Source organism: Anopheles gambiae, chromosome 3 (genome assembly GCF_943734735.2).
Source record: "Anopheles gambiae chromosome 3, idAnoGambNW_F1_1, whole genome shotgun sequence".
Taxonomy (NCBI): domain Eukaryota; kingdom Metazoa; phylum Arthropoda; class Insecta; order Diptera; family Culicidae; genus Anopheles; species Anopheles gambiae.
Window position 1 is genome coordinate 28,991,044 of NC_064602.1, and position 7,717 is coordinate 28,998,760.

The window sequence follows — 7,717 nt, forward strand, 5'->3', positions numbered from 1 at the left end:
CCCGGAAGTTGCCCAGGAAGCGGCCTCGAAGTGGTCGTGGACGTCGTGCGCAGCAACTTTTCCACGGGGCACGTGCCCTCGCCTTACTGCTCCCGGTACGCTCCTGCGAGACACACTTGCCGCTACTCGGCTCATGTAATATTGATTAGCTTAATGAAATGGAAAGGAAGTGATTTCGTAATCTGTTTGCCAGGCCCCAGAAACACGGCCCGCCCGGCCGTCCGCTGGGAAGCGTTCTAGTGTTTCTTTTCCCTTCTTTATCGTGTACCTTTGCCCCTGGTTGCGCATTTTTGTACGTAATGCATTAGTGTGCGAGGCAAGCCTCGTAGTAGATCAGAGCAGGAAAAAAAATCAGCCCTGGCTGGCTGGCCAGGAGATTAATGGACGAGCATTAGAGGGCAAATGCATTCGATTTGCGTCGAAACTGCTTTTGCGGGCTTTTGCGCTCAACGGGCGCGCAAAGTTGAAGAGAAAAGGGAGCAAAATTGAAAATGATATGAATGAGTTATGGGTTCGGATCCACGGATGCGGCCGCATCCGTCGGATGCAAGAGAGTGAGGCGGATGAGAAAGGTGATTTGAAAGTTGGAGGATTTATTTCGCCCGGCTTTTGGCCTTTGCCCCAAGGTGAGTTGGTTCTTGGTGCGTGCAAGGAAAGGTAAACGCCACTGGATAAGTTGCTTGTGATGGACGCGCTTTCATAAAGATTTCGCAGTGCATTGTGAACAAAAAGCGTGGAAGCTGCAGTAGGCAATCTCGGTGTAAAGGAATTACTAGTTGGCGCTTAGTTCACTGTAGTTCAGGTAATTTCCGATATAATTATCGTTACTTACTACATTTAAGCAATTGAACTGCTAAAAGGAATAGTTTGTCATGAACATTGCATAACTTAAGGCGATCGAAATTGATTCGGTTTAAGTTATTTTTTGACGCAAATTCAACGATGAAAAGATGTTGTTATCGTTTTATGTTTGAAATTTTAGAAAATATGGTTGATATTTTTGTTTTCATTTCCCGCAAAAACAAACGATTATCGGCATTCTACAATTCTTCATTTAAGAGCTAACTTCAGATGAAGATGTAATCGTGAGCATTATTTGCTCGGAGAGATAGAATGAAGTGCTTATTGGACTGTTAATACTTTCAAAGAATGATGACTGAATAACCAATAATATATAATGCACCTCCTAGCTTGTATTGCGTTATTTTTGTCCCTGTTTTGGCTAACCCTGCAGATATTAAAAATTCTCTCAATGGCGTTGTGTGTGTCTCGTAGCTTGTACGCTAAAAAAGTATGCACCTATCAGCAATCGCAATCGACCAGCACATTCCACAGTGGTGCTGACAGATGCTGGAGAGTAAAATTTTAATTACATCTCTGAACGCATATTTTTACGGTTCCAGACTACTACCCACGATGGCATGTTAATGAAGAACCACCGGGAGCAGGTTGTCACCAGACAGGCAAACATGTAAATGAACTTTTCCAGCGTACCGAATGGACTGTTAGCACACAAAAACATCGCTCTTTCTGGTGGGTGCATTTCCGACGGGTGAACGAATCGTCTGTGGGTGACAAGTCGTTCCTGGTGGGTGATTGGAATGAGTTTGGAAAGTAATGTAAATCGTATTGGCATGGAAAGATGAAGTTGTCGTGACTGCGGTTTTGTCGGTGAGTGGGATTTTTGTCATGCGTTTGTGCTAATCGGATGCTGCAACAGCACGGACAAAGTTGGTATGTCAGAGTGAGTGTAAAAGTTCCGGTACAGAGTACCTGTACCTAAAATAATTGGATGCAGCCTTGTTTGACGACAGCTGGGTGATTTCATTTGGCGAAAGTCGTGTCTTAAACGAGCAGGTGAATTGTTTTAAAGGATTGGGATACAAAATTGCACGCTTTAAAGTAGACTGTCATCGATAAAAGCAGTTTTTTTGGTAATTAAACTCATCTTATGTTTTAACCTCAGTGGTTTGGGATTTTCAACGCCTCAATGTATGCAATTCTTCAAACTCAACATAGTTGTTATGCGTTTTGATAGAGACAGACGGACAAAACGGATTTTTTTTGTGTGTATCAGCGCAGATATAAGTTTTTTTTTAGATTCAAAATTGCTGTTTAAAATAAAATTACAAATCATGAATGTTTATTACGCGTGAAAGATTGTATCAAACCAACAGCGAAACCAAAGAAACCATCCTGAAGGGAGTATGCACATCTTATTCGTATCGACTGATTCATAACTTTCTTCAGACAACTGCAACAAAAGTAATTCCACAACTGTCCCCTGTCCACCAGAAAAGTTACTTCCCGCAATTAAAAAGCACTCGAGCAGTGTCGCGCCCATCTTCTTAAGCCTCCATGGACCAAGAACACCTTCCCGCCCGACCCTTGCTCGTGACAAAGTAATGTATTCCGATTGTTTTCAATGTTTTTCTTCCCTTCGAAGAAGGAAAGTTTTGTAGCTGTGGCCCGATCTTCAGCACGCCAACAAGGCGTACCCAAGGCCCTACCACCTGGTGCACTGGGAACCATCATCGGTTGCGAGGCACGCCGGCAAGGATCATTGCATTTCAAAACTCATTTTCATGTTGCAAATTAGGTTTACTTTTCATTGCGAAACTTTTCCGTCACTCATAATTAATTGCCTCCCGGGGTAATCACCCCCAAACGGCCCCCGGGCTGTCTGAGCGCGGCACAACCTAACAACGCAACTTCTTCGTTGCCTCCACCTATCCGTTCACGGTGTGAGTGTGTTTATGTGTATATGTGTATGTGTGTGTGAAAGCGCTAGAAAGGGATACATTCTTACTAACAACTCTCGGCAACAAACTCGGCTGCTGACGTTACCGAGCCAACCGACCAACGGCAACAGCCGCTGTTGCGCCGTTTCACACTTCGCAGCAACTTTCGGGCCGGAGCGGGGGTGTTGGGATTGCAAAGCGAGATGAAAAAAGCAAGGTGGATTCGAAAAATGTTTCACCAACAATGTGGCACTCGCTTCTTCGTCCCCCAAAAGCTGTCACCGTGGCAGAACGGATGTCGTCGAATTGTTTCAGCGCGCGAAATCGCGGGTTTGGAATGTCCGCTTCTGCGTTCACGTGTTGCTTCGCGCCGGGGTTTCGTGAATAATAAAGAAACAGAAACAAAAATCCAAAAAACAAGAAAACCGTACCGCTAAATCGGGCGAATGCTTTGCCGCCAGCGGCAGTCGGACGGGAGTCGGCTCGGGTTGGGCCGAGCGCGAGAGAGTGTAATCAACTTCCACTGCTCGCCTACAAATAATTAATTCCATTTCAGTTCATTAAGTACAGCTTTGGCTTTGACTCAATTTAAGCGTCCGGGACGGGACGGTAAAAAAGTTAGCATTCCCTAATTTTCGGCAGCGTTTTTGATCGTCGTGGCAACGGTTTTTGGCGCGACGTGTGGCGCGTGCTGCAGAACGAGCGCCAGCACAACCGAAGGATTCATAATTGTGCAGCTTTGCTTTTAACGCAAAGTAACGACAGTTTGCGTGATGCCGGATGCAATCAGTGAGCGATTTGAGCGTTTCATCGCTAAACGGTAATCGGATTACGGCGGTAAAACGGGAAGCGACACTGCTGTGCTGCGGCGAAAACGGTGCTTACGAACACACTACTTCGTGCACGGCTACCGGTGGTGAAGCATTTTAAATGAATTTTTGCTTCAAACGTGATCCAATCGTGCTTCGGAGTCTGAAAACACTTTGCCTAAATGACTGTAAGGACACACCCTGCTCAAACAATCGTTTTGCGCTAATGAAGTGATATTGTTCCCCATGTTTCTGCAAGTGAAACTGTCACTCGAAGTGGAGCCGGGAAAGCTCAACCACCAAGAAACCTGCGGCAAACAAAAGTCTGCCGACGGGCGACCCAGGTCCTTGGGTCCACTTTGACCGCGCAATGAACTTGCTAGCTCCGTCCTGTGGAAGGGACGGGCCTCCTCCTGGAATGGACGTTTTGATTTCAAAAGGTTGTGCAAAACTTTCGCACAAAAGCAAAACTCCGGCATCGCTGCTGCGGCGCTTTTGTGGTGCATACCCGTTAATCCTGTTGCTGGTTGGCATGGTGAGCTGGTGGCTCAAGTTGTGCGGCCGGTCGGGTGCTTTGATGAATGTACCAGCACAGAGGGAAGCAGCAGAAGATTTGCGCGACGTAAAGAAGGTTGTGATAGTGTCTTTTGTTCGCATGACAATAACATGATTAGGCATCCTTTGCAGAGAGCAAACAAACCGGTGGGCCCGCCGCCCTTGGTGAGCTTTGTTGGAGCCCTAATTTATCCCTTTTGCCTTACTCACTCAGAGATCTCATTCGCAACATTGCTCCCGAGCTTCTCAAGACCTTTTGGATAAACGAAACACACACACACACACATACAACCACATACACATGTACATCTTTCCCAAAAGTGTCACCATCTCAAGGAGAGATGCAGTCGGAGATGGGGATTGGTCCTGGACCGCAACCGTACACAAGATTATCGAGTCGAAGATAATTAGAATATCTTTTAACGGGCCTTCATCGTGTGTACCGAAGGAGAGGATGAGGTGTGTGTACCGGGTCCTCCTAAATCCGGGCCCTTTTCGATTGTCTCTGTGGAATGGGATTTCGGAATATAATTAAATTGTCCCTGCATGTGTGAGTGAAACTAATTGATGCGGTTTTGAGTGTGACATCTTTTGATTGTTTAGAAATTGCTTCTGAAGTGACGAAGGTAGAACATGAATGGTGCTGTTGGGATTAAATGTGAAGATTTTCATTGGAATGCAGTTCTAGCACGCACTGAATGGTTCAAAGTTGAGATAATTGTAAAATATACATAAATAATGGGTCGTTTCACGATTATAGTCAGTTTTTTTTAGATGAAGTTTGGCAGTTTGGCAGGAGGCTGAAATCATGTGAACACTCTCTACAAAACCACAAAACACAAAACAAGCCTGCGATTTTTAGCCTAGATTATTTTCGCCTCAGAGCTAGAATTAAATTCGAGTACGTGCTAGAAAAAATAGCAAAACAAGGTCGTGTTTCAATTTATCCCAAGGTGCATTAAAGAGATTAGGTGATGGAATCTAGAATCAAAGTATGTGCAGGACGGGTGAAAATTTTTGCTCAAACAAGCTTTCTGTTAGCTTGACGAATTCACAAAACGCTGTTCCAATGTTCATTCAGAAGCCAAAGTGATGAAAATAAGCCTTTTAAATCCATACACCTTGGGAAAAGCCCACCTCTATACTATACCCACTTTGATAGCTGTTCGAAAACTGCTACACATTGCAAAAAGTTGGCAGGATGCAATTTCAGCCTACGAACTAAAAACGGAAAGGGGCCCAAAGATGGATTCTTGTCCTTTTTGTATTCAATTGTGTAAATTGCAACCGTTAAACCGTTTCTTCTTCTTCTTCTTTGGCATAACAACCGTTGCTGGACAAGGCCTGCCTGCACCACTAATGGGCTTTGAGCTTTCAGTGACCCCATTTGAGGCTTGAACACATGACAGGCATGTTGTTAAGCCATACAAGTTAAACATATAGCCATATAAGGAATGTACCACGAGACCGGCCATACCTTTTGGCGTTGGTTAATTGGAAGAATTCTTAATTGGGCGTTGGTTAATTGGAAGAACTTGTTCGTCCTTTGATTGAGTACGCTTCAGTTGCTTGGTTTCCGGAGCAAATTACTAGAACTGAGAGACTTGAAAGGATCCAAGCGAAAATTTACCCGTGTAGCTATTGTAATAAGTTGGTTCGGACGCGACGGATAGTTCAACAATGCCATACTATAGACATCACTCTTCAGGTATATTTGTAAGCACGATGGTGGAGGTTTCGGACAAACACAACTGAATTAAATACACATTTCACTTTGTTTGCAAATCGAGACTTGACCGACCAAGACTTAGCAGCACCACTTTACAACTGTACGTACTGTGCGTAACTGTCTCCGACTGCCTCCGTACGTCTGTGTCTGGTCTCATCTTACATCTTTATTTATACGGTACCTTTCTTCAATTCGATTTTGCGTTTACTTTCGCTTTGTGTCGGTTATGCTGAGGGTTAGGTTTTTCGGTTAACATATGGTTGCAATTATTCTGTAAGGTCAGTTCTGGGTTCTGGCGCTTACGTGGTGTTTTGTTTCCTACGCTTACGATTAACGGTCCTGTTTGTACACACGAGGTACGGTGTCTCCTATTTCATTATTTATTAACTGTTGGTTGCTATTATGCAATGCTGTGTTTTTTACACTTTACGCACTTGAAACGTTTTTGTGCTGGGTAATGTTTTTCTGCTGTTTTCGCACCTACGGGGCTGTGTGCGGGTTGTGTGTTTTTAAGTGTTTTTGGACAAGGGTTTTTCTGCTGACTTACAATTCCTGGCGTAAGGTTATTTATGTGGTTTGGGTTGTGTTAATTTCTTGAGTGGTTATTTTATCCTTTTTTGTGTGTTGTGTGGTGTTGACAATTTGTGTTTATTAAGTGTGATGAGAATTGTGTGTGAATTGATTATAGACAGTATAGCATGTGCATGTGCATGCTACACTATTAAGCAGCTTCCGTGGACACATAACGACGTGCTACCATATTATCGTACGAGGTGTCAGTTGTTAGGGCTTGAAACTCTTGAAAAGAGAATAATGGTTGCCCAAGGAATGTTTATGTTTAAACTATGAACTAGTAAAATCGATGCACCTCTATTGCTAAGTAATGTAAATTTTTATGTCCCTATTAGGCCTTTAAGAACTCGACAATTTTAAAATACCGATTTTCGTTATCGTCTTTTCTGTGCTAGGGATTCGTTTTTTGATGTCTAAGAATTTTAATTTATTTTCAAATTTTATTGACCTGTCCTGAAGTGTACCGATATGTACAAGTGTCATACGAGATTGCATTACGTCAAATTTTAGGAGCCCAAAGTTTATATGACATTAGTTGTAATTGTGTATGTAGGCCATGGAGGGTCGATACCTTAATAATAAATAAATAATTAAAGAAGTAGTTATGGGTAATGCCCGAAAGTATGCAATCTTTGATTCGTAGCATAGGAAAACGTGCCAAGTTATTTACTGTACGGAAATGTTGGATTAAAGAAAAAAAAAAAACGTGAAAATCCCTTGACAAAGCAACATAGACTAGAAGACGTCCATGATAAATTATGTGACGCAAGTTTGGCGCCTTAGCGAAGGCTCCGGCGTGCAATTTCCTTTCTAGACATTCCCGTCCCAGTTAATGGCCTCACCTTTGCGTGAGAGCAGGGACACAAAGATTTAATTAATATGACTATCCAACGGAAGGCACATTTTTCAAACTCACTTAGCAGCAGGAAGACACGTGAAATCAGTCAGAGGGAATGACAAAAAGGCATCGGAAAAAGGTTCTCAGCAGGGAATGCGCAATTTAAAAGTAAATTAATGTTGTTTTTTTTGTGTGTGTGTCATTCTTAGGAAACGTCAAAGCGCTAAAGGGAAGGTAACATTATTCCCGACGACCTTATTTATGCGTCAAATGGAATACTCGCACACCTTCATCGCGCTTGCGATTCCGGGTGTGCTAGGCTTCATTCCGGGTGTGAAAATTTCTCACACAAAACATCAGTGACCGGTTAAAAGCTTTCCCGTTGCCACCGGGCTCGTGGCACACCGACCTTTTCGCAGATGTATTTTTTTTTCACCGCCGCCACTGGTGTGATGTGGGCATGCGGTTACGA